Raw genomic sequence first — 25,880 nt, forward strand, 5'->3', positions numbered from 1 at the left:
TCCTCTGTAAGATTAATCTTTTAATGTAAATTTCAAGACTAAAATCATCTTGTGTAAACACACTAAATCTCAGCACAAATTACTCTGATGACTGACGATGAAGTTAATTTCATTTATTTTCATCACATCACATAACCTGCTCTCCTGTATGGAAGTAAAATAATGTCAAATGTTTTTGAAATAAAAAGCCTGTTGAATTGCACTACTTCAAAAAAAAATAGGCATTGCATTAACCATGCTTGCATTTTAATGCATTGTATTTTTAGGGCTTGCATTTTTATGGGCTGAAATTCAACATGGTTGAATATTTAAGCTGTGAATATTTCAATTAAAAACATTTCAAACACCTTTTCATTATTAAAAATTCAATAATCCATATTCACCTTTCATATTTCACTTCCAAAATACTGTTTAAAAATACAACCAATAATATTCAACAGGCAATTTTCGGTCCATTTTTTTTCGCTTTGCAAATTCGCTTCCACAAATTCAGTGGTTCAAATTCGACAGTAAATTCAACATTGACGTCCAGGAACTGCAGGAAAAGCAGTAGATTGCCGAGCATACTCTCCATCTGCTGTTAGTCAACCTCACCAGCAGGAGGTGCAAAAGTGCTTGTTGTTGACGAAGACATTCATTCATAAAATGAAAATGATTATCTGTGTCAGTATATGCGGAAAAGATGATAAACACACAAAAGCTGTGTTTATGTTTCATTCAATAACTTCATTGTTACTTTCCCTGTGTATTCTACATGTCATCAGCTTTCTCTACCATGAACAGGATTATAATCGGTTTCCCTCAATACCTCATACTCAAGGATTCCCCTTGCAAACGCCTCGGTTACGACTGTAACCTCGGTTCCCTGAAGAGGGAACGAGCGTTGCGTCGAGAAATGACGCTGTGGGAACGCTTTGCGTGATGACGTCTTGAAGCACATGTAAAATCAGTCCAATGGTGTGGCGGAACGTCAGAGGCGGGTGACGTCACGTACCAGGAAGCTATAAAAGCCGGCCCGAAACAGAAAACGAAAGCTTCGTAAAAGTCTGAAGTCGAGCTGACAGGCATGAAGGAGATATGGCAGGGCGACGCAACGCTCGTTCCCTCTTCAGGGAACCGAGGTTACAGTCGTAACCGAGGCGTTCCCTTTCAAGGGAACTCCCGTTGCGTCGAGAAATGACGCTGTGGGAACGTCTATACCAACGCCTCCATAGCTACAAATGTCTGTCCTGTGTGAAATCCGTAGAGCAGCACTAGGAAGACAAAACGTGAGACCCTGGAGCAGAGTCTAGATCCAGAGAGTAAAACCTGACGAAAGTGTGCGGTGAGGACCAGCCTGCCGCATCACAGACGTCCTGTAAAGAAACTCCTGAAATAAGGGCCTTAGAGGCCGCCATACTCCTCGTCGAGTGCGACCGGACAGCCAAAGGAGAAGGCTGCCCAGCCGCCTCATAAGCAAGTGAGATAGCCTCGACCACCCACTTGCTCATCCTTTGCTTAGACACCGGGCCCCCTTTGTTAGGGGACCCAAAGCACACAAATAATTGATCACTTTTACGCCACAGGGCAGCTCTGTGGACGTAAGCGTCTAACGCCCGCACAGGGCAAAGCAAATTATTAGCCTCCTGGTCAGCATTTTGAAAGGGAGGAGGACAGAAGGCCTGCAGAACAATAGGTCTAGCCACATTAGTGGGGACCTTGGGGATATAACCCGGTCTCGGATGAAGGAACGCTTTAACCATACCCGGAGCAAACTCTAAGCATGACGGAGCCACCGACAATGCTTGAAGATCCCCTATTCTCTTAAGAGAAGAAATAGCCAGAAGGAAAAGAGCTTTCAGAGTAAGAAACTTCTCAGGAACCTCCTCAATAGGCTCAAAGGGGGCCTGGGATAAGCCTTGTAGCACAAAGGACAAATCCCAAGGTGGCACCCTAGAGCGAACTGCAGGCCTCAGCCTCCAAGTGCCACGAAGGAAACGAGATACCAGAGGGTCTTTCCCCACAGACATTCCACCCAAAGGAATGTGGTAAGCACCTATGGCCGCCACATAAACCTTTAAAGTGGACGGGGTCAGACCTGCAGTGAACCGGTCCTGCAGGAACTCCAGCACTGTACCAATTGGGCAGTGGACTGGGTCCAACCGACGGTCACTACACCAGGAAGTGAAAACTCTCCACTTCAGGGCATAAAGTTTCCTCGTGGAGGGAGCTCTGGACTGTAGAATGGTCTCAACAACCTCGGTTGAGAGACCTGACTCTATGAGCTGGGCCCCCTCAGAGGCCAAGCCCACAGGTTCCACAGTTCTGGCCGAGGGTGAAATATCGAGCCCTCTGCCTGGGACAGAAGGTCCCTCCTGACGGGTAACTCCAGAGGATGCCCGTCGAGGAGGGACACAAGATCGGGAAACCATACTCTGCCCGGCCAGCGCGGGGCTATAAGAAGTAGATGGACCCGGTCCCTGCGAACTCTTTCCAGAACTCCCGGGAGCAGAGCAACTGGGGGAAAGGCGTACAGACGTAGCCTCGGCCACGTCTGTACCATAGCATCCAGTCCCAGAGGAGCTGGATGCGTGAGGGAGAACCAAAGTGGACAGTGAGACGTCTCTCGAGACGCAAACAGATCCACTTGTGCTTGGCCAAACTCCCTCCATATCAGCTCCACCACCTCGGGGTGGAGCCTCCATTCCCCGGGCCTCGGCCCCTGCCTCGACAGAGTGTCTGCTCCTATATTCTGTACCCCGGGGATGTAAGCTGCCCTGAGTGACAGTAACTTCCCCTGGGACCACAAGAGGATATGGCGTGCCAAGTTGGATAACGGGCGCGAGCGCAAACCCCCTTGGTGGTTGATATAGGCGACTACCGATGTGTTGTCCGTATGTACTAGCACATGGTGCCCCCTGAGATCTGTGATAAAGCTCCTCAGAGCCCGGAAGACAGCTAACATCTCTAGGCGATTGATATGCCAGGAACGATGATGGTCTTCCCACAGACCTTGAGCCGAGCGACCCTCCAGGATCGCTCCCCAGCCCGTGAGGGAAGCATCCGTCGTTAGCAATTTGCGACGACAAGGAGCTCCCAACACTGGGCCCTGGGACAGGAACCAAGGCTTCTTCCACATAACCAAGGCACGTAGGCATCGCCGCGTGACCTTGATTGTGCGAAATGGGTTGCCCCTCGGGGAAAACCCCCTGGTCCTGAGCCACCACTGCAGGGGCCTCATGTGTAGCAGTCCAAAAGGTATCACGTTGGAAGCTGCTGCCATGAGACCCAACAGTCTCTGGAACTGTTTGACAGTGAGTAGCTGACCTAGCTTTACACTTTTCACAGCTGCAAGGATGGAATCTATCCGTGGCGGTGACAGGCGCGCCTGCATCGACACAGAATCCCAAACCACGCCTAGAAAAGTGGTCCTCTGTAGTGGAGAAAGCACACTCTTCTTGGCGTTCAGCCGTAACCCCAACTCTTTCATGTGGGCGAGAACAACATCTCGATGTTGAACCGCCATCTGATGCGAATGAGCTAAAATCAACCAATCGTCGATGTAGTTCATAATGCGAATACCCTGGAGGCGCAGTGGCGCCAGAGCTGCATCCATGCATTTGGTGAAAGTGCGGGGTGATAAAGCTAGGCCGAATGGAAGAACTCGATATTGGTATGCTTTGCCCCCGAAAGCAAACCTCAGGAACTTCCAATGACACGGACGGATGGATATATGGAAATATGCGTCCTTGAGGTCTATCGTGACAAACCAGTCCTCGGACCTGATCTGTGGCACGATCTGCCTAAATGTTAACATTTTGAACTTGAGCTGCATGACTGACTCGTTCAGAACTCGAAGATCTAAAATGGGACGCAATCCCCCGTCCTTTTTTGGAACTATGAAGTACCGGCTGTAAAACCCGGTTTCCCTGCTGGAGGGAGGTACATATTCTATGGCCCCTTTCTCTAACAGAGTGTTTACTTCCTGTTCCATAACCAGAACCTGCTCGGGGCCCACCACTGTGGGCAGGACCCCCATAAACCGAGGTGGGCGTTTCTTGAATTGTATCTGATACCCTTTTTCCACGGTCTGCAGGACCCAACGAGAAACATTTGACAGTAGCTTCCACGCTGTCAAAGATTCTACTAGAGGTACCAGCCTCTCGAGACTGGTTTCTGGATTTTGTTGCTGTTGAGTAGCCTGTTCGACGCCCTGTAACGGCGAACCGGCAGGGAACGACCGAACAGACTGCTCTAGCACCCTCCTCAGAGGGGGCGGGCATCCCGAGGCCACTACGTTTCCGGGTGGACCTTGAGATATGTGCTCGCCGGAGACCGCTGCGCCCTGTAACACCAGAGGCGGCAGGGTTGGCAGAACGGTCCCCTGAGGGTACCGAAGAGAGACGGGCACCGTAAAATGAGGTGTTAACCGCTCTGCTTCGGGGGGGACTACCCTCATTTGTCCTGGGTCCTCGGACGTCAGGACTTTTTCCCAGCAGCCTTCTTGGCGGTAAGAACGGTCCGCAGATCCGTTCTACCCCTCGAAGACTGCTGGGTTTGAGCGCGCCCTCCGTGTCCCCGAGGTTTTTGTGGGGGAGCACGGGAGGAAACGCTCTGTTTCTGAGTGGCACGGTGCTCAGCGCTCTTTTTAGAGGAGTGAGGCTGCTCCCGCTCAGCAGCCTCATAGAAAGAACGGCGGGGGAGAAGTCTTTGGAGAGCAGCTGCTTGTTTGGCAGCTTCCTGTGATTTTGCTACTGCACTATTAACTGCATCGCCAAATAGACCAACCGTGGAGACCGGAGCATCTAAGAGAACATTTTTTTCTTTATCTTTAATGTCGCTCAGATTGAGCCACAGATGCCTCTCAGTGGCCACCAGGGCTGCCATAGACCGCCCAATTGATCTGGCGGTCTCCTTGGTGGCCCTGAGAGACAAATCTGTGGCTCTGCGTAGTTCAGCCACAGTGTCGGGACCAATACCCCCGCCCTCCTCTAAATCACCCAGCAGTTCAGCCTGATAGGCTTGCATAATAGACATCGTATGCAGACACGCTGCTGCCTGACCAGCGGCTGCATACGATTTATGAACCAGGGAAGATGTTATTTTTACTGGCTTAGATGGAAGTGTAGGAGTCTTCAGGGAAGATGCCGTTGCTGGAGAGAGATAGCTCGCAAGCGTCTCTTCCACCTTCGGCATCTCCCCATAACCATGCTCTTTATATTTATAAATGGAAGAGTAGTGGGATGTGTGTGGTGAAAATACTCTGTACGACACTGGTTTTTCCCACGATCTCGACACCTCGGTGTGGAGATCGGGGAAAAACGGAAGACTCCTGCGCTGGGGCTGCGCACGAGATGGCAGGAAGCGTTCGTCAAGCTTGCTTTTTGAGCGAACGTCCTGCCTATCCTCTGGCCACTCAATGGAAAGTCTGTCAACTGCTCTAGTAATAACATCGAGCAGTTCCTCAAACGCGTGAGACTGAGGTGGCGAATCCTCAGACTCAGCTTCAACACTCACAACATCCAACTCCTCAGAGCTGGACAATTGCAGCATTGGTGCCTCTATCAGGGGGGAAGAAACCGCAGCGCGTGCTTCCGCACCCTGATGAGAGGCACTGGATCTGTCAGATTGATGCTGAGATAAGGCAGAGCCCGTCTCAACATCCACTGACAGATCCATTTGCGAACCCCAGGTCTGAGATCGCCGCCGAGCCTCAGCCGCGGCGGGACCCGAGCCCTGGGGAACGTGGTCGGGATTGAACCGAGCCAAACGGGATCGGAGCGTACGCAATGGAAGCGCACAGCAATGCTCACAGTCACCACCCTCGAGTGCTGACTGGGCATGCTCCTCTCCCAAACAAACAACACAAAGAGTGTGTGTGTCACCTCCCGTTAAATAACGCGGGCAGGGATGGACACACACTCGATACTGCTGCTTGCTCGCCATAACTGAATCAATATATATATATAGAGACAGACAACACCAAATAACAAGGACAGATTTCAACACAGAGCGCAACTGAAGACTCAGAAAGCTTTCGTTTTCTGTTTCGGGCCGGCTTTTATAGCTTCCTGGTACGTGACGTCACCCGCCTCTGACGTTCCGCCACACCATTGGACTGATTTTACATGTGCTTCAAGACGTCATCACGCAAAGCGTTCCCACAGCGTCATTTCTCGACGCAACGGGAGTTCCCTTGAAAGGGAACTTAAATTTATTTGAATAAATATCAAAAATCCAAAGGGTGCGCAGTATGCCTGACACTACATGAACACTTTACAGTTGGTTTTATGACTGTAAGTCGTTTTATTCAAATGCTATCGGAGTTAGAAACGTGTATACCAAAGTCATATACACTTTAGAGACGCTCCCTAAATGTGCGAATGTCCAACATCAAGCCGTCTTTATGCCAGTCTATCACTGGGAAACGCTGAGCATTAAGCTTTGCGAGTTATTCTGAGTCCATCTGCTTGCCTGCGAGTTTGGTCTTTTACATCACTGTAGTCCATTAAGCTATGTTAAGCGTTGTATATGTCCAGCAGGGGAATCCTGAAGTATTGAGGGAAACCCTAATAGCCTATGCAGCACATCGCCACAATATAAAGTAGGCAACTAAACAACCAAGAGAAATATATGTCAACCTCAAAAATGTAACATCTGTATATCCGCATCGGGGAATAACATAATCTCGTTCACGGTAGAGAAAGATGCATGTAGGCTACACAGGAAAAGTAACCGTGAAGGCACTGAATTTAACATAAAACAGCCGTCATAATAATCACAAATACACTTACATTGCTGTAAAGGAGTTTTATGAATGAATGACTTGCTCTAATTTTGCTGGTCTTCGTCAACAACACGCGCTTTTGCACCTCCTGCTGGTGAGGTCGACTAACAGCAGATGGAGAGTATGCTCGGCAATCTACTGCTTTTCCTGCAGTTCCTGGACGTCAATGTTGAATTTACTGTCGAATTTGAACCACTGAATTTGTGGAAGCGAATTTGCAAAGCGAAAAAAAATGGACCGAAAATTGCCTGTTGAATATTATTGGTTGTATTTTTAAACAGTTTGAATATTTTGGAAGTGAAATATGAAAGGTGAATATGGATTATTGAATTTTTAATAATGAAAAGGTGTTTGAAATGTTTTTAATTGAAATATTCACAGCTTAAATATTCAACCATGTTGAATTTCAGCCCATAAAAATGCAAGCCCTAAAAATACAATGCATTAAAATGTAAGCATGGTTAATGCAATGCCTATTTTTTTTCAAGTAGTGCAATTCAACAGGCTTTTTATTTCAAAAACATTTGACATTATTTTACTTACATACTCCTGTTTTTGACTCACCAAACATTTACTGAAGGTTCAGTTACTTCTAGTAGTTTTATTAAAACTCATCTACGTGCCTCTGTCTGTGTAAGAGTCTATTTTCATCTTATTTTTTTACTTGTTTTGAAATCCCATGAACTCATTGTGTTCTTATGGATATCACAGCATTAATTTAGATGGGTGTAACTGTGAAATACAGTGTATGACTGGAGGGTAATAAGAGGACTGGAATTGGGAACCCCTGGATTAATCTGACTCCATTAAAACTGTTGTTAATATGTAACATCTTATTGTTTGAAGGTAAAAGTCTTACTGATGTTTAGATAATATTAATATGTAAATAGTCAGAATAAACACACTGGTTGGCAGAAGCTTCAGAGTTTAAGCCTTTTTACTCCACCAGCAGTTTCCTTTTCTTCAAATATCCTGAGCGAAGCATTATTTAAAGTCGGCATGAAATCAAATTTGACAAATCTTCTTTTTATGTGTAATATTGTAGTGTTTATTATAAAAGATTTATCTGTGCACTTCATTATTTTTTTTAAATTCATTTACCCTTATAATCTTTAATCAAATACATTACCCTTCCCTCTCCCCTCGAAACGACCTCTCTTCTCTTTCGGTCACGTGCCATGGCGAAAGGGTGCGGCCAGAGCCGATGAGGGTGCGGCTATCGGTGTCTGTCTGTCTCGTTTTGAGTCAAGTCAAGTTATCAGTCAAGTTCACCCTCGAGAGCATCTCGAAGTGTCCGAATGGTAGGCTATCTATCTTATCTAAATCTAGTTATTTACTTATCGGACACGTCGAGATGCTCTCGATGGTGAACTTGACTGATAACTTGACTTGACTCATCTTGGTTCGCGGGAGGCTCATATAAATATGGGCTGATTCCTGCCTGAAAATTTAGCTGCTCGTCCTCGTTCTCCTCGCCGGGCTCCTCAATAAAAAATACTTCATGGGAGGGTAACGGTGGGGAGTCCGGTGGAGAGAAATCCTCCACAACTGAATGTAAACTGGCTTTCAAATCTGCCTCCATTTTGTTTGCAACGCCCAACCTCCAACGATCCAATCAATTCCCGAAGAACGAAATCAAGCCCCGCCCTACATTTTTCTCTAATTTCAGAAGCCGTTTCACTCGGATATACGTCACAACAAGGAAAAAAATGACAATCTCAACTTCCGTTTCATGCCGACTTTAAGGAAAAATAAAGTAGAATACGAACACCAAAGACCATAAAACTGAAGGTAAATGGATGATGTTTCAGAGGTAAATAAGCTTATTAACATGATCTCAATGCATGTGTAGGCTGTAGTTCTTACATTAAGACTTTGAATCTCTATATTGAGTCACATTTCTATTGAGTTTATAAGCTAGATGAGACCAAATATGACACAATTATGTGTTTGATCACAAGAGTTAATCAATTATATGTAATGAGGAACACATGGGTGCAAATGTCCTCCTGTAGGTGTGTGTATTATAAGTAAGTGACTGTTTCTCCAGTCAGAACCGTCTTTATATCACTATGAAACAATATCTCACATTCATTTCTGTCTGTTCAGTCCTGAAAAACAACCATTTCAAACAGTATCATTGAGCATCAACATGCATAAATCTCATTCCATCAGCTGCAGTGGCAATGCTTGTCATTATATCTGATCTCCTGCTCTGAGACCAGAGTGAATAACAAACTACAGACACTTAAAGCTGCCGTCGGCAAGTCTGGCAGATTGGGTCGATTAGCCAAAATTTTGAATGTTTACAACTCTCATGCCCCTCCCCACTACCAGCGAGCACCCTCCCATCGAGGTCGTGCTCGTCAGTGCGTCACTGTGCGTGTGTACCTGATTTTCTGTGAACGCGTCCGTCTCTTCAGCATCTATCAACACCATGGACTCGGAGGTAGGCTGCCCTGGCTAATCTATCCATAGATAGCAATAACCGAGGAATTGGAAGCTTGTTAGTAGATTTTCTCTCCGCCATCACGCTTCATGCAATCTCCAGGCGAACTTCAGGCGTGGCGTGTGCATGTGATATTAACGTGCGCGAGTGAGGGGGGATCTGTGGCGTGTGCACGACCTGTGATTGACAGTCAGATCTCACACAGCCCTGCGCTGATTGGACCTGATGAAGCGGGAGCGCTGGATTTTTGCAAAACAAATAACACGCTCCAGGTGGAGTTAGAAGCTCGGGTTTTTTTCTAAAACCATCTTATTTATGTTGTTCTGTCGGATTATAGTGTCGATTACACTGAATATGATCAAAAAAATGTTGCAGACGCCAGCTTTAAACTACAATTCACATTCTTTCATTGTTCTCTACAGGTTGAGGGATTGTGGCGTCACAGGTGAAGGTTTTGCTGCTCTGGCTTCAGCTCTGAGATCAAACCCTGAACACCTGAGAGTACTGGATCTGTCTGAGAATAAAATATCAAATTCGGTGAAGCTTCTCTCTGCTGTACTGGAGGATCCTCGCTGTAAACTGGAGATACTGAGGTAAGACTATCTCTCCGATATTCACATATCTTTGTCCTCGGTAAGAAGTGTCCTTTATTCTAATTTTTAGGGCTGTTCTTTAAACACACTAAATCTCAGCACAAAACACTATTTCATTTTATTCATCTCCATCACATCACATGACATGTTGCTCTTGTTTTTGACCCACCAAACATTTACTGAAGCTTCAGTTACTTTCTAAGGCCCTGTCCAAAGAAACAAATTTTCAAAACCACAGATTTTTCTATGCGTTATGGCCGTTCGTCCACACACAAACACAGTATCTGGTCACTGAAACTGGACTTTTTTGAAAACTCCTGCCAGGGTCAGTTTTAATTTTTGGCAGCCATTTTTGATTTAGTCTTAAGGGGGTCGCACACCGGACGCGCAGCTCGGCGGCGCGCCGCGCAGCGCCACGTCTTTTAAATTCGAACACACTATTCTCTATGAGAGTACACACACCGGCGGCGCCTTTCGGCGTCTGTCCGCGGCGGCTCAGGGCCGTGTTCAAAATCCTGCCGCGCCACAGAGCGCCATTTACTTAGTTTTATATTAAATTTACATGTGTGTGTCTCAAATCGTAGTTAATGTATATACGGACTTCACCCTGTGCTGCAATATACATTTAGTTTTATATTTATTTACAGAAATCAGAAAATTGCTGATGTTATCGGATTTTCAGGTGACTGTTGTCCTAGACGTGGCGCGACGCGGCGCTGAGCTGCGCGTCCGGTGTGCGGCCGCCTTTAGTCTTCATCCTCAAACGAAAATGCTTATTGGTCTTAGTCACATTTTAGTAATTTTGTCTTTCATAGTTTTAGTCTAGTTTTAGTTGATGAGAAGTCATTGCATTTTTTGTCAACTTTTAGTCATTACTTTTAGTCAAACTGCAGTTATCAACATTAATTTTGGTAGCTATTTATACGTAGTCTTTAGACAAAAAATGTGCTTATAATTTTTTATCTCTAGGCCAATTCAATTAAGCTTATGAGAAATTTAAAATAAGGTAACAGGCTGTATTGACATTGCACTCATTAGCAGTAGCACTTGTGCAATTCTACGGTCCGTGTACTTTTTGATCATTTCATTTCCTGTTTGGAATGGAATAACGAGAAATGAAAACCAGCTCGTTTATTCGTTTTTTAGTTAAGTTTAAAAAACGAAAAATGAGATTTTGGCTCGATTTTTCATTTTTCGTTAGTGGTTTACAAATCGGTTTATGGGTTCGATGTTTCATTTGCACACGTGGGCGGCGCTGAAACGCCCCTTTCATCTGATTGGTCAAACCGCTCCGCCTTCAGTAAGCTATGAGCTTTTCTTTCTGTCAGGCAGAATAAGAGTCAGTACGAGTGCGGCACTGACAAATTATTACAACCTACAAACTACAATGGCCTAAACAGAACTGGAACCTTTGTAAGATATGCGCTCGTCTTCACAAAAAACTAAATGCAGGGTTTTTAAACATCTCATGTGGAGAAAATATTGTTTATTCTGGGCAGTATGGCAAGCCATGGCAAAAAGCAGGATAACTTGTAGGCTATAGCTTACTTGAAAGAAAAACAAATTTGCAGAGTAAAAACAGAGTTTGTGTTGTTGAATCATATATTTTTTCTAGTAGGCTACAGAGCTCATGACAAATAAAAGTTCTGGATGGACAAACATTAAATGCAAAAACCAGTGTGAATAACAATATCTTAAAATAAACTAGAGAGTGGATCCACAGATATGGCCTATTTATGAATGAAATTCATGCATTTATTTGTCATTTTAAACTGATGCAAACAGGGAAAGGGAGTAGAAAACACTTATTATCCTGTCGCCCCCTCTAGTGGACAGCATTAAGTATTACGGCCTTCATTGCTCAGATAACGCAAGTTGATGGATTTTTTGGGAAAGTAAGTCTGACCAGTTAGAAAAGATATAAGCAAGTCAGACCAGTCTGAGCTGAGTTTGGTGAAGCATCAAAGTTCTAGGCGGAGTCAATTTCTCATAATAATAATAACAATTAATCCCAAACCTGGTAATTTTGTCAGTATTTAATTTACGTTCACTGATTCTAGCTTCTCTCTTTTCTGTCTCTTTCTTTTCATGTGAACTGAGTAGGCTAAACATGCTTAAATTAAAAAATATAAACTTTATTTCTATTCAATTTTCTAAATTATTTATAGCCCATAGGCTATGTCACACACGCCTACCTGCCTTTTGATGTAAAAAAAGACTAGAGTGGTAAATGTTACGGACATATTATCATGGTACAGTTCAGCCTATTATTGATTTTTATTTCCACTTCCCTTTTATCCAAAGAGACGGAACTATTTGCACTGTATTTATCAATGGGAAATACATCATGCTAATATAATCTGTCATATACTGGGGCTCACATTAATGGGGTTGCTTGCAAGTCGCAGCAGCACGAATTACGTGACCAGCAACATATTTCTGATTCAAATATTGTGTGTAGTTAACAGTGAGTGGTGGTTTCAGACATAAAGTGCATTTGTCAGTGCCGCACTCGTACTGACTCTTATTCTGCCTGACAGAAAGAAAAGCTCATAGCTTACTGAAGGCGGAGCGGTTTGACCAATCAGATGAAAGGGGCGTTTCAGCGCCGCCCACGTGTGCAAATGAAACAACGAACCCATAAACCGACTTGTAAACCATAAACGAAAAATGAAAAATCTTGCCAAAATCTCATTTTTCGTTTTTTAAGCTAAACTAAAAAACGAATAAACGAGCTGGTTTTCATTTCTCGTTATTCCATTCCAAACAGGAAATAAAATGATCAAAAAGTACACAGACCTTCTACATACCCCTTTTCCTTAGTTCAGTGGTTCAGTGGTTTTTAGAGTGCCCTACACCCTGGTACCCCCTCTCTTCCACTTAGACTGCAGTCACACCTTTTTCCATTAAGGGACAATATTTGCCGCCTTTAATCGATTTTTCCAGTTCATTTTTTACCTTTATAAGTACCTTATAATAAATAAATAATGCGTTAAATTAAACAATGTTCAATAAATATGCAATGATGGTAAAAACTGATACTTTTAAATATTAAATTAAAATCGCCAGTAGGTGGCGGTAAGTCACTGTCTTTATGAGTGAGTCATGGAGTCATTCATTCAGTCGTTCAGTAACGAAGCAAGTTGCTATATTTATGAACGGGTCATTGAATCTCACGAATCATTCAAAGCCACAGACACGTTCACGAATCACCGCTGTGTGCTGCAGTTCTGCTATGGCTTTCGTTGCAAAATAGAGCAATAAGCCTACTGACAATACTGTTTTAAATGTAGTACATCACTTTGTTACCCTTCTGTTTGTTGAACTGTTGTATAAAATCAATGTCACATTTGAAATCGTGTGGATATTCAGGAAACATTGCATTCTTGCTCGTTTAATATGATCAACATTAAAAACACTGCTGGATATTATCCTGCATTTTGATCGCAGATTTAGTAGCACAGATAGCGCAAGCGGCTCATGGCAGAACACAGACCGACTAAATGACACTTTAATTTAAGTAGAAAATCTCAAATGAAGATCGCTGAACTCCAGCTTACTTGTCTGTGTTTTCAGATCATCCGCGCTTCTTCAGCAGTGTAGATAGCGCGCGCATGGTTGCCAGATACTATTGAAGAGACCGGGTAGAAAACGTGTTCTTTTAACAGAAAAGCTCTGACTGGGGGTTTAAATTATTAAAATCTGGCAACCGTATGCCTGAACGCACATAAAAACAGTCAATGTGTTGTCGTCTCCTTATTTGACACAAACAAGTGGTTTTGGTCAAGTAAAAAAAAAAAAATGTACACATTTCAGTCTCACACTTCAGTCTTTTTTCATCAATGATATTGCATGTGTTGATATAGTCACTGTTGAGAATTCCTATGGATCACATGACGTAGCCAGTCATGGGAGGAGATAAGTCTCCTCAGGTGCAGTTAATGATTGAAAAATTACTATTGTTTGGTGTGTTGGTGTGTGCCATATGCAATGGAAGCAGTCCTTTCTTTCTCTCCTAATGAGAGCCTTTGTAGAGTTGATGTGTTCCTGACAATAAAGCATACAACTCTACTGATTCCTATTCTACTCTATGGCCTGATTTGCGACCTGTTACAATAAATGAGTATAGACTGAGTACTGGACCCCTGTGTTTTAATGGACACACCATCCTGGTAGCACATTTCCTGAACCAAACATTCCCAAACTTTACAGTCACAGTTATCGTTTAATGACGTGGTTGTCGTCTCTCATCGTCTTGTCTTGGTCAGGGCAAAAAAGGTCATCAACGAACATTTCTCGTCATAGTTTTTGTTAACGAAATTAACACTGGCCAGAGTGAAGATTTTTAGAAAGTCCACTTGCACTGTTGTCTCGTGACGTCGGAGTGCGTGCTGTTATCTCCTTTGTTTGATGTCAGATTGTGCACCGCTATCTCCTTTGTTTACATGAGGCGAGTCTGTGCAATGGCGTCTGTGCAATTTGCACAATGGAGTCTGTGCAAATATTGCTGCTAATAACTGTGCTAACAGATATTTATTTTAAAACAAAGGAGGAAAAACTCTAGACCTGCCTAAAATGTCTTGATTAAGGCTGGCGTACGATTCTTGCTGTCTTACGAGCTCGCAGATGAATTTTTTCACTTGGGAGAAATCACGTGGAAACCTAAGATATTCGCATGGTTGCGGCTTGCAGCGTGTGAGAGGAATTACGAGACGAGCCGAGTACGTTACGAGCACCTCCCGACCTCCCAACAATTTTTAAACATGTTTAAAAAATTCGGGGAGTTGGCCCGACTTCCCCAGTGTATGGGCTATCCCCTATTGCCAAATCATACACAACCATGTCACAGGCTATCGATGAGGCTATAGCTCAGTGGCTGCAACCATACAGTGTGCGCATACACTGTCACACACACACACACACACACACACACACACACACACACACACACACACGCCTCTCTCTCTCTCTCTCTCTCTCTCTCTCTCTCTCTCTCTCTCTCTCTCTCTCTCTCTCTCTCTCTCTCTCTCTTTTTTTTTTTTTTGACAGGGACAAAGGACAGTAAGAAACTGTCCCAGAATTAGTTACAAAGCTAAATTTCATCTGCAGTCCCTGGGCAGGAAAGTACCATATCACATTACATACAAAATAAATAAATAATTACATACAATAAAATCTCCCCACAAATGGAAAATATACGACATATTGTCCATCACTTAACGGTAAAAACAGCAATTCAAAATACTACCAAATAAACCTCAATATACACCCTACACACTATGTTACAAAATCAATCCCCCAAAATTGTAAAACCTTGACAAAGCATAAGAGTATTTAATGATTACAGACCTGACTCCTCTTTAACCATATTTTCAAATGTAGCTTGAACTGTGCAAAAGTACGGCACTGTCTAATATTAATTGGTAAATTATTCCAGTTGTTAACAGCTCTTACAGAAAAAGCTGATCGACCAAACTCAGTTACTCTAAAATGTGCTTCACAGTCACCTCTTGATGAAGCTCGTTTGTCTTGTATTTTCTCTACGCGAAGAAACAAATATGTTTAAGGGTGGGGGTGCAAGATCATTAACAATTTTGTACATTAAACAACAGTTGTAAAACAATAAAATTGTCAAAAGTAAAAAAAAAAGACAATGATGATATCTATTAGGTTTCTTGTCAAATACTTTTAGAACTCGTTTGTATAAGGTATATAGAGGTCTAAGAGTAGATTTTCCTGATTGTGACCATGAAGTAATACAATAAAAGAAATAAGAAAAAAAATCAAAGAATGCAAATAAATTCTTGCAGCTTCCAATGAAAGTTGACTCCGTATAAATTTAAAATTTCTAAGTTTAGGTGTCACTGCGCAGACTATTTTTTTAATATGCTTTTCAAATGTTAAATGCGTCTAAGATAACTCCAAGATATTTAAAATCTGGCACAATTTGTAATTTGTCACCACAAACTAATATATCTGGAGGATTCTCTTCCTTCCTTTAAATTTTGAACTTCAATTTTCAGTTTTCTGAACATTTAATGTTAAACAACACTGATTAAGGCGAGACACTACAGGTGAATAGGGTAAAATTTTTAAATAATAGATATCACCATGAAACTTCCTCAGTTCATTACTTACACAAGTTCATACAAAAAATGTTTTACAAGTTTTTGAAATTTTTATGTTTAATTATGCAAATTAGGTATTATCTCATTAAATATGTGCAATTTTACATATTTTTTCAGTAGATATATCTGAAAATATGATAAAGCCAGACACAAAATTATTTTTTCATTTTGATTACACACAAGATGACAAAAGATGTTCAGAGGGATTTCAGGATATATGCTTTCATTACCTAGGAAATCAAAATGTACTGTCCATAGCCTTAAAATATCGATTTTTCGAATTTTTTTTTAATTAAAATGTCACATAAATCAGGCCAGGAATGATTTATTAACAAATCCCTCTGAACAGATCTTCAGAATACTGCTAAGTGTATAACTGGAAAGTTTGGTGTACATAGGTGCTACATAGGCTGAGATGTTTGACAAAAAAACGCAAAAAAATTATTTTGAGAAAACGGCAGTTAAAGATTTAAATAGCTCTAAATGAGATTTCGTCGTTAGCTTTAAATCCCCCTTTGTACATTCACGATTGGTTACTGATAGAAAGGAAATGCCCATATTTGGTTTACATAGCGTTGTGCATGAGACTCAGAGCTTCACAACGATCCCGGACATGACAGACTTCAGTGAACAGACGGAGCTCGGCATGTCGCGATGGAATACTAACTTCCTGGTAAATTCGGGAGAAACTTACTGCCGCAAGTAAACAGAATGTAATAAAATAAACATTGTAATGTATATTTTCAGCGTTTTCTTTATAGCAGCTTGAAATAATACATATTGAAGGAGTAAACTCGGCCAAAATCTCAAAACTGACCACTGCATGAAAAATCGATGTTTTTGCCTGCCGTGTCTCGCCTTAAGCCAGTCTGAAATTTTGGACATTACGACACATCATTTTGTGCCACTTGTTCATTTGTTTTACCATGTACATAAATCACAGTATCGTGTGCGTACATTTGAATATGTACATCCGGACAAACATCAGGTAAATCATTCAAATACAAACTAAAAAGTAGAGGCCCTAATACAGACCCCTGAGGTATCCCTGTAAAACAATCTCTCAAAGACGATACATGCATTTCAATCCAGGTACACTGTTTTCTTGATGTAAGATAAGTTTCAATCCATTCCATTGTTTCTAAAAATTCAAATATAATAATTTAGACAGTAAAATATTATGATTTAACGTATCGAATGCCTTTTGTAAATCAAGGAATACTGCACCCACAACCCCACCCTTATCTAATTTTGACCTCACTTGCTCGATAAAATAACACACAGCCGTTTCCGTCGAATGCTGTTTACGGAACCCAAATTGCATAGGGCATAATAAATTATTTTTGACATTTAAGAAATTTACATTTTTCTCAGTTACTACTTTTTCTAGTATTTTAGACACTACTGACAAAATTGAAATCGGCCTATAATTTGCTACATTACTCGGATCACCTGCCTTGAAAACTGGAGTAACTAATCCAGTTCTTTATATTTAATTCCATATTTATCAGTCAAACTCTGAACTGAGTCAACAAAATAATTGTTAAATATATCAGTAATTTCATCAGGCTTATCAATTGTTCTCCCTTTAAAATTTTATTCTAAACATTTACTACATGATTTAGAGTCTTTCTTTATTAATTGATTTATAGTTTGCCATACCTTTTTACTATTACCTTTGGCCTCATTTAAAATGTTAATAAAATATTGTGTGATGGTATATGGTATACAAAAATGATATGTATACCATATACCAGCTGCTTTGACGCGATTATCAGGTTAACTGACTCATAATGTGTGCAATAACTCACACCGTGTACACCCGCCTTTAGAGTCCAGACATAATGCCTGCCCAAAGGCATACGCAAAGAAAGAAGACGAGACTTAAAGCCACACTAAGTAGAAATTGTGTTTTTGTCAAACAGCGACCCCTAGAGTCACTGTGGAATACTTGCACTGTCGTAAATATATTATATTATAACGTTTTTACATGATTGCAGCTAAATCACAAGTAAATAGTCTATAGTCTAGGCCTACTGAATAATTTAATTTGTGTTGTTTTTATTGGAATGTAAACATTACAAAATGCCAGATAACATCAATTAAGTTAAATATATGTCACATTATTTCATAACATTGGCCGTTATGATGTCATTAGACATGATTATTGCAATTTATCATAATAGTTTGCAAATTGTGCTCGTTTACACTATACAACCTCTACGCTAGGCTTATTTATGTCCTGATAATTATGTGAGATATTGAAAGCTGTTCTCATGATAATCGCAGGAATCAACATCAAACAGCGTTGTCTGATATCCCTCAGGACTACGTGATAAATACACCTCACAACACCTGAGTTCAGCTGGCAAACTAATTCGTGAGGCATAGCTATCTGATTTATCAAAACGATTCCATTTACACCTGGTCACATAAATGTATTTTTGCAAAACGGATTTAAATTCGATCTTCAATTCTCGCGCTATATGCAGATTTAATGGAGTGCACGTCACCGAAAGCAACAGATATGAGCTGCATTTTATAGATCATCAGCTAAAATTTCAAAATCAAAGACCGCAATAAGAGAGAGCAGTAACAGCCCTGGTAAGATCATTTCGTTTCTTTACTTTTAATGATGAAGATTGTGTGTTAAGCGTCTGCGACTTACTTTCACTTTGATTTGCGATAGTTTGCACGTTGGCTTGATGCAGTTGCTCATCTGCGGTGATGCGTGTTCCAGCGCGTCGTCATATCTGGATATAACATATAGCCTATACAATGCTCTCACACGTTTTTTTTTTTTTTTTTGCATTTTTGGGAGGAGTACAATTTACATATGTGGTTTCAAAAACCATATGCATTTACACTTGTCCAGTTTCGTCTGGAATGCGTCTCAGATCTCCTCCTGAAGTGGTTTGAGGGATCGGATTCAAATCCGTCTCAAATGCGTTTCGGAGGGCATTTAAACCTGGACTTTTCACGATCGGATAGCTATCCGATCTGAGAAAATGCATGAAGTGGCCAGGTGTAAACAGCCCCCATGACAAAAACATACGCACGAAAGCCGAAAACAAACGCTGGTTGGCCTCTCACGTCCAAATTTGACGAAGTGGTGGGGGAAGTGACGTATGCCGTAAAGCAGTCGAATTTTGTAGTTCTTTTTGTGCTCTGGTTACTACCCAAACACCGAAGTTACATAGTGCCAGTAAAAGCGATACAGACCCTGTCAGGCTATGGCAGACGTGTCATTCAACCTATTGTAAGTCGATGTACCATCACAAGGATCTTGGAAATATATTATGAAGGTTGAAAAGTTACATAGTGTTGCTTTAAGGGAATTTTAGTGTTGTCGTCAGACTCTTTCAGATGTTAAGCCAGGTACGATTTTGGCCACGATTTGGCCGTCAGGGACAAATTTTGCAAAATCTAAAAGGTTCCTCTGATCCTAGGCCAAAAACTGAAGTCTTTGACTGTTAGTTTGACTTGTTCACTGACAGCCGATTAAATTTGGATTTTTGAAGCACGTGTTACAAGCTTTTTGAATTTACTTCTTTTTTTTATGACAGTAATCAATTAGAAATATTTAATAGTCTGTATAGAATTATGACTTGTATATCAAGGTTAGTCAGTTTATTTTTTGTACATGTTAAACTGATCTGAACTGAGAGAGTGAAGAAGAGTGTGTCATTGTTCTCTACAGGTTGCATGATTGTGGCGTCACAGATGAAGGCTGCTCTGGCTTCAGCTCTGAGATCAAACCCCTCACACCTGAGAGATCTGGATCTGTCTGGGAATAAAATAGGGAATTCAGCCACGCAGCTCTCTGCTGTACTGGAGGATCCTCACTGTAAACTAGAGATACTGTGGTAAGATCATATTTGACTCTCACATATGAAAAGTATATTTGAAGTGTTCAGTCTCTTTCTGTTGCTGTGAGCTGATTAAGCTGTAAATGATTGAACACATGAGCTGATCCTCAATAACATGAAACTGCAGGACTGAGAGTCACACTTAAACATACACTTTCACACATAATCAACATTTCAGTTTCTTGACTTTAAAGAGACTTTAAGAAAAACACAGAATGTCAGTGTATTGAAGGGTTTGAAGAGGAACAACTATCCAGCTCAGTCACATAAAGACAGATTTTAGTGACCATAGTTTCTTACAGACTACTGAGAGAAAGAGCGATGTTGAATGTTTATTTTTCTGATCTTCATTGATTCATTGATTTTTAATGAAGGGGAAGATTGTTTGTCTAACCCAGATTGGACCATCTGGAAAAACTTTCAGAGATCTAGTGCTCACGTAACACAAAATGAAAATGATCAAGTAGGATCAAATAACTAGTGCTTTTTGCTTTGTTCTCTCCTTGCACTGAATATTTTTTAAATATCATCCATTCATTTAAAGGGGGTGAAAGGTTCTGCAAAAAGAGCATAATTATATGATTTTTTTAAAACAGATGTACTATGATTCCGGTTCGCGTGGATACGAAAAAAAGCGATACTTTTTTTTTTTCTGTATTATGAATTGTTAAGGCCAGACAGGTAGTTTGTTGAGGTCAATTTGTAGAGAAAGACTACACGCCTGCGCACATATATATTCAAATGCGCATACCTGTAGACTCAACACATAGTACGCATGTGCACGCTGTCAGCTTTTTCACATATTCACGTTTTTTAAGTTTGCGCGGGGATGATTTTCATCTTATTTTTTACTTGTTTTGAAATCCCATGAACTAATTGTGTTCTCATAGATGTCACAGCATTAATTTAGATGGGTGTAACTGAAATACGGTGTATGACTGGAGGCTAATACCACCATTTTTTTACCATCTTCACGATGCATCGTTGAAGAAATCAACTAGCTAGTCACAACTGTTTCCCGAAACCATATTGTCGCAAAGTGGCCGTTCAACCACGTTGGTTTATGATGTCACGCATGTGGTGGAGTAATAATTTCTTTTAATGAAACCGTTTGAGATCAAATCAACTCTAGATGTTTTGATATAAATTACAGACATGGCATCTGAGGACTATTTCTCATTATTCTCAGTTATTTTGCTTTATTACCAGATTCAATCATAGGCTCGTTCTTACATAGTAGAGCACGTTCGCACATGTGCAGTCTTCAGAAATAGTGTTTTAAATCTCTTGACAAATTAAAAGATGCAACTGACATTTGCATGTATTATTCTAATTAAAGACACGGGTTGTACTGAATGTCAGCTTGCTTATTTTGCTCAAGATAATGATTTATTAAGTCCACATGTCATGCAAACAAGAAACTGTGCTTAACCACAGATCGAGAGCTGTCGTTCCAACCACACAAGTTTGCGATGCTGTTTGTGAATGTTCGTTTGAACGATGGCTTTGGGAAACACAGACTCGTTGAACTGTGCTGATAGCGACGGAACTTGCGATCATAGTTGTCTAACGATGCTTTTGGGAAACGAGCTCATACGAACTCTATGAACTTGGATGCATCCCGATTGACGGTCCCTACGCAGTGTTCACTGCTCCCTAGTCCATTAACGCAGGATATCTTTTGAAGCTCACTTCACTTAACAAAATACGTTCATTCAGAACACCCTGCAACATCATCAAACACAGACGAAACTCAAGCTCACGCATTTTATAGAAGTTTAAGGTTTCATGCCATAATAAACTTATGTAAATATATATAATATAAATGACCATACTTTAATTTAATATACATGTGTAGAATACATATGTTTAAATATGAATTAATAATAAATTTCACTTAATCTAATCTGTCAAATTCAAAAGCCCTAAACTGAATGATAAATATATGTTGCGATGTTTAATATGAAAATAAACGTACAAGTATTTTTATCTTATTTAACCTGTAATCATGATAGTTGACTTGTAACTGTCGCATCTCATGCACTTTACACCCATGAACAGCCGCATTCAAACACACCTGCTTCGGATTGGAATCTTAACATGGCGAAATACCCTGTTAAGTCCTGATCGCATCACACGTACAGTTGAATGGATCCCACTCCTCCTCAACTGAGTGTCAGATAAGAGCGGGGGGGCCAGAGGACTGAAATTGGGAACCCCTGGATTAATCTGACTCCATTAAAGTTGTTGTTAATATGTAACATCTTATTGTTTGAAGGTAAAAGTCTTACTGATGTTTAGATAATATTATTAATATGTAAATAGTCAGAATAAACACACTGGTTGGCACAATCATTAGAGTTTAAGCCTTTTTCCTCCACCAGCAGTTTCCTTTTCTTCAAATATCCTGAGCAAAGCGTTATTTTATAAAGTAGAACACCAAAGACCTTAAAACTGAAGGTAAATGGATGATGTTTCAGAGGTAAATAAGCTCATTAACATGATCTCAATGCATGTGTAGGCTGTAGTTCTTACATTAAGACTTTGAATCTCTATATTGAGTCACATTTCTATTGAGTTTATAAGCTTCCAGATGAGACCAAATATGACACAATTATGTGTTTGATCACAAGAGTTAATCAATTATATGTAATGAGGAACACGTAGGTGCAAATGTCCTCCTGTAGGGGAATATTAGAAGTAAGTGACTGTTTCTCCAGTCAGAACCGTCTTTATATCACTATGAAACTGTCACAGTGTCTGGTTTGTGTTTCCCCGGGTGTCCACTAGAGGTCCTTGTCCCCCACTGTGTCATTCTCTCATGCACTACATTTCCCATCATCCTGTTCTGTCTAATCATTGATCATTGCACACAGCTGTTTCCCGTCACCTTGTTAGTATCTGTGTATAAATACCCTGTCTGTTTCAGTCCATGTCACGGAGTCGTTGTTTAATGTTGCTACACTTTGAGGTTCTTGTTCTTGTTCTTGTTCTTGTTCTTGTTCTTGTTCTTGTTCTTGTTCTTGTTCTTGTTCTTGGATTGCTTATTTGGATTTTGACCCCTGCCTGGATGACTACGAGATTGGATTACACTTTAATAAACCTACTGCTATTGGATCTACTGTTTCCCGTGTGTGTCCGTGACAGAACGACTCCGTCACAATGTATAGATCCAGCGGTATGAGTTTTTGTGACTCTTCCTCTAACACCAAGAGGGAGAGGAAGCAGCAGAGGGGGATTTTTCGAGCCGAAGAGGAGGAGCCTCGCATGACCTTATTTGAGTGTTTTGCCTTATGTGCTCGTATCAGGGAGGAGAGTGCTGTGCTCCCGGTGAATTCCGGGGAGAGAGCAGCATCCACTCACTCACAGACACGACGGAGGAGGAGGAAGACTTCCTCCGTGCCAGTTCCGGTGGTCCCAGTTCCGGTGGTCCCAGTTCCGGTGGTCCCGAGTCCGGTGGTCCTGAGTCCGGTGGTCCCAGTTCCGGTGGTCCCAGTTCCGGTAGTCCCAGTTCCGGTGGTCCCGAAACACAGGAGGAGGAGAAAGGCTCCCTCCGTAACTGTTCCGGTGGTCCCAAGTCCGGTGGCTCCTAACACGGAGACCATCCCGGAGGTGACTGCCGTTCCTGACGCACCGCCCAGGCGTCTTGCTCTGCCCGCGCCGCCCAGGTGTCATGCTCTACTGGCCCCGCCCGAGCTGCCCGTACTGCCTGCACCACCCCAGCAATCCGTCACGTCTGCTGGGCCTGTGTCTTCGGACAAGATGACCGCCACAGAGACTGTTCACGTCACGTCTGCCGAGCCTGTGTCTTCAGACAAGATGGCCGACGCCGAGCCTGTTCACGTCACGTCTGCCGAGCCTGTGTCTTCGGACAAGATGGCTGCCACAGAGACTGTTCACGTCACGTCTGCCGAGCCTGTGTCTTCAGACAGGATGGCCGACGCAGAGCCTGTTCACGTCACGTTTACCGAGCCTGTGTCTTCGGATAAGATGGCCGCCACAGAGACTGTTCACGTCACGTCTGCCGAGCCTGTGTCTTCAGACAAGATGGCCGCCGCCGTGCCTGTGTCTGAGCCTGAGCCGGTGGCGTCTGTTCCTGAGCCTGAGCCGGTGGCGTCTGTTCCTGAGCCTGAGCCGGTGGCGTCTGTTCCTGAGCCTGAGCCGGTGGCGTCTGTTCCTGAGCCTGGGCCGGTGGCGTCTGTTCCTGAGCCTGGGCCGGTGGCGTCTGTTCCAGTTCCTGAGCCGGTGGCGTCTGTTCCAGTTCCTGGGCCGATGGCGTCTGTTCCAGTTCCTGAGCCGGTGGTGTCTGTTCCAGTTCCTGTTCCTGGGCCGGTGGTGCCAGTTCCAGTTCCTGAGCCGGTGGTGTCTGTTCCTGAGCTGGTGTCTGTTCCTGTTCCTGAGCCGGTGTCTGTTCCTGTTCCTGAGTGGGTGCCTGTTCCGTGGTCGCCCGAGGGGTCGTCTCCATCATGGCCACCCGAAGGGTCGTCTCCACCATGGCTGCCTGAAGGGTCGTCTCCGCCCTGGCCGCCCGATGGACTGTCTGCTCCGCCCTGGCCGCCTGAGCGGAAGTCTCCGCCATGGCCGCCCGAAGGGTCGTCTCCGCCATGGCCGCCCGAAGGGTCGTCTCCGCCATGGCCGCCCGAAGGGTCGTCTCCGCCCTGGCCGCCCGATGGACTGTCTGCTCCGCCCTGGCCGCCTGAGGGAAAGTCTCCACCCTGGCCGCCTGATTGTCTGTCTGCTCCTCCCTGGCCGCCCGAAGGGTCGTCTTCGCCATGGTCGCCTGAAGGGTCGTCTCCGCCCTGGCCGCCCGATGGACTGTTTGCTCCGCCCTGGCCACCCGATGGACTATCTGCTTAGCCCTGGTCGCCGGCTAAGCTGTCACCCCCTATTCCTGTTCCCCTTCATGGACCTGGCCCCCCATCCCTCCCCCTGATCCTCCACCGTTCCACCTCCCTCCTGGACTCTTGTTTTGGTTGTTTTTGTGGGTCTTGGAGCGTCTGGTAGCCGTTCCGTAGAGGGGGGGTTATGTCACAGTGTCTGGTTTGTGTTTCCCCGGGTGTCCACTAGAGGTCCTTGTCCCCCACGGTGTCATTCTCTCATGCACTACATTTCCCATCATCCTGTTCTGTCTAATCATTGATCATTGCACACAGCTGTTTCCCGTCACCTTGTTAGTATCTGTGTATAAATACCCTGTATAAATATCTGTTTCAGTCCATGTCACGGAGTCGTTGTTTAATGTTGCTACACTTTGAGGTCTGTTTTCTAGTCTGTTCTTGTTCTTGTTCTTGTTTCTTGGATTGCTTATTTGGATTTTGACCCCTGCCTGGATGACTACGAGATTGGATTACACTTTAATAAACCTACTGCTATTGGATCTACTGTTTCCCGTGTGTGTCCGTGACAGAAACAATATCTCACATTCATCTGTGTGTCTGTTCAGTCCTGAAAAACCATTTCAAACAGTATCATTGAGCATCAACATGCATAAATCTCATTCCATCAGCTGCAGTGGCAATGCTTGTCATTATATCTGGTCTCCTGCTCTGAGATCAGAGTGAATAACAAACTCACTCTGAGTCACTTAAACTACAATTCACATTGTGTCATTGTTCTCTACAGGTTGAGTCACTGTGGCGTCACAGATGAAGGTTGTGCTGCTCTGACTTCAGCTCTGAGATCAAACCCCTCACACCTGAGAGAACTGAATCTGTCTACGAATAAAATAGGAAGTTCTGAAGTGCAGAAACTTTTGAATCTAAAGGATGATCCACATTATAAACTGGAGAAACTATACTATGTGGGTATATTTTTTATTTAAAGCTTTTAAATTGGCCCAAGTCCAGGCCTCTTATGTTTGTAACGGAGAATATAAGATGATATTTCAGCTCCACTTTAGTCTTAGTACTATTAGTTTAATTCTGTGATGTGACTGATTTATGAATATTATATATTAATATATTTCCATTACTTAACAGTGTCTCTGTGCAAGTGATTGAGAGAGTTATCATTTACTGTTATTAATCTATTAGCAGTTTTTCATTCATATCTCTTACTGTAATATGAATATACTAA

The 25,880-nt window shown here is 42.7% G+C and overlaps 1 protein-coding gene, 3 long non-coding RNA genes and 1 pseudogene across 7 annotated transcripts in view; 3 read left to right on the top strand and 2 right to left on the bottom strand.

The window, feature by feature from the left end:
- LOC309506215 (NACHT, LRR and PYD domains-containing protein 12-like) overlaps positions 1-25,880 on the top strand; it is a 239,496-nt pseudogene that overhangs the window by 212,398 nt on the left and 1,218 nt on the right. The window contains exons 14-16 of the transcript XR_014211625.1: positions 9,638-9,808; positions 19,637-19,802; positions 25,428-25,605. The product of XR_014211625.1 is annotated as an NACHT, LRR and PYD domains-containing protein 12-like (transcript). The remainder of the gene's footprint in view (positions 1-9,637; positions 9,809-19,636; positions 19,803-25,427; positions 25,606-25,880) is intronic.
- Positions 1-25,880, bottom strand: part of LOC309506453 — a 191,062-nt gene that overhangs the window by 140,640 nt on the left and 24,542 nt on the right. The window lies entirely within an intron of this gene.
- LOC309506436 (NACHT, LRR and PYD domains-containing protein 3-like) overlaps positions 1-25,880 on the top strand; it is a 271,279-nt gene that overhangs the window by 115,271 nt on the left and 130,128 nt on the right. The gene's annotated exons all lie outside the window — the stretch shown is intronic.
- LOC309506484 lies at positions 96-8,646 on the top strand. Its single transcript, XR_014208795.1, has 3 exons — positions 96-154; positions 7,347-7,759; positions 8,513-8,646. It is a non-coding gene; the product is annotated as an uncharacterized lncRNA (long non-coding RNA).
- LOC309506517 lies at positions 8,430-25,523 on the bottom strand. Of its 2 annotated transcripts, none has more exons than XR_014208826.1 (2): positions 25,396-25,523; positions 8,430-9,020 (listed from the first exon to the last, which is right to left on the bottom strand). It is a non-coding gene; the product is annotated as an uncharacterized lncRNA (long non-coding RNA). The 2 variants fall into 2 exon arrangements; XR_014208827.1 differs by lacking the exon at positions 25,396-25,523 and adding an exon at positions 9,606-9,715.

This window comes from Leuciscus leuciscus (assembly GCF_965113295.1).
Source record: "Leuciscus leuciscus genome assembly, chromosome: 9".
Lineage (NCBI taxonomy): Eukaryota > Metazoa > Chordata > Actinopteri > Cypriniformes > Leuciscidae > Leuciscus > Leuciscus leuciscus.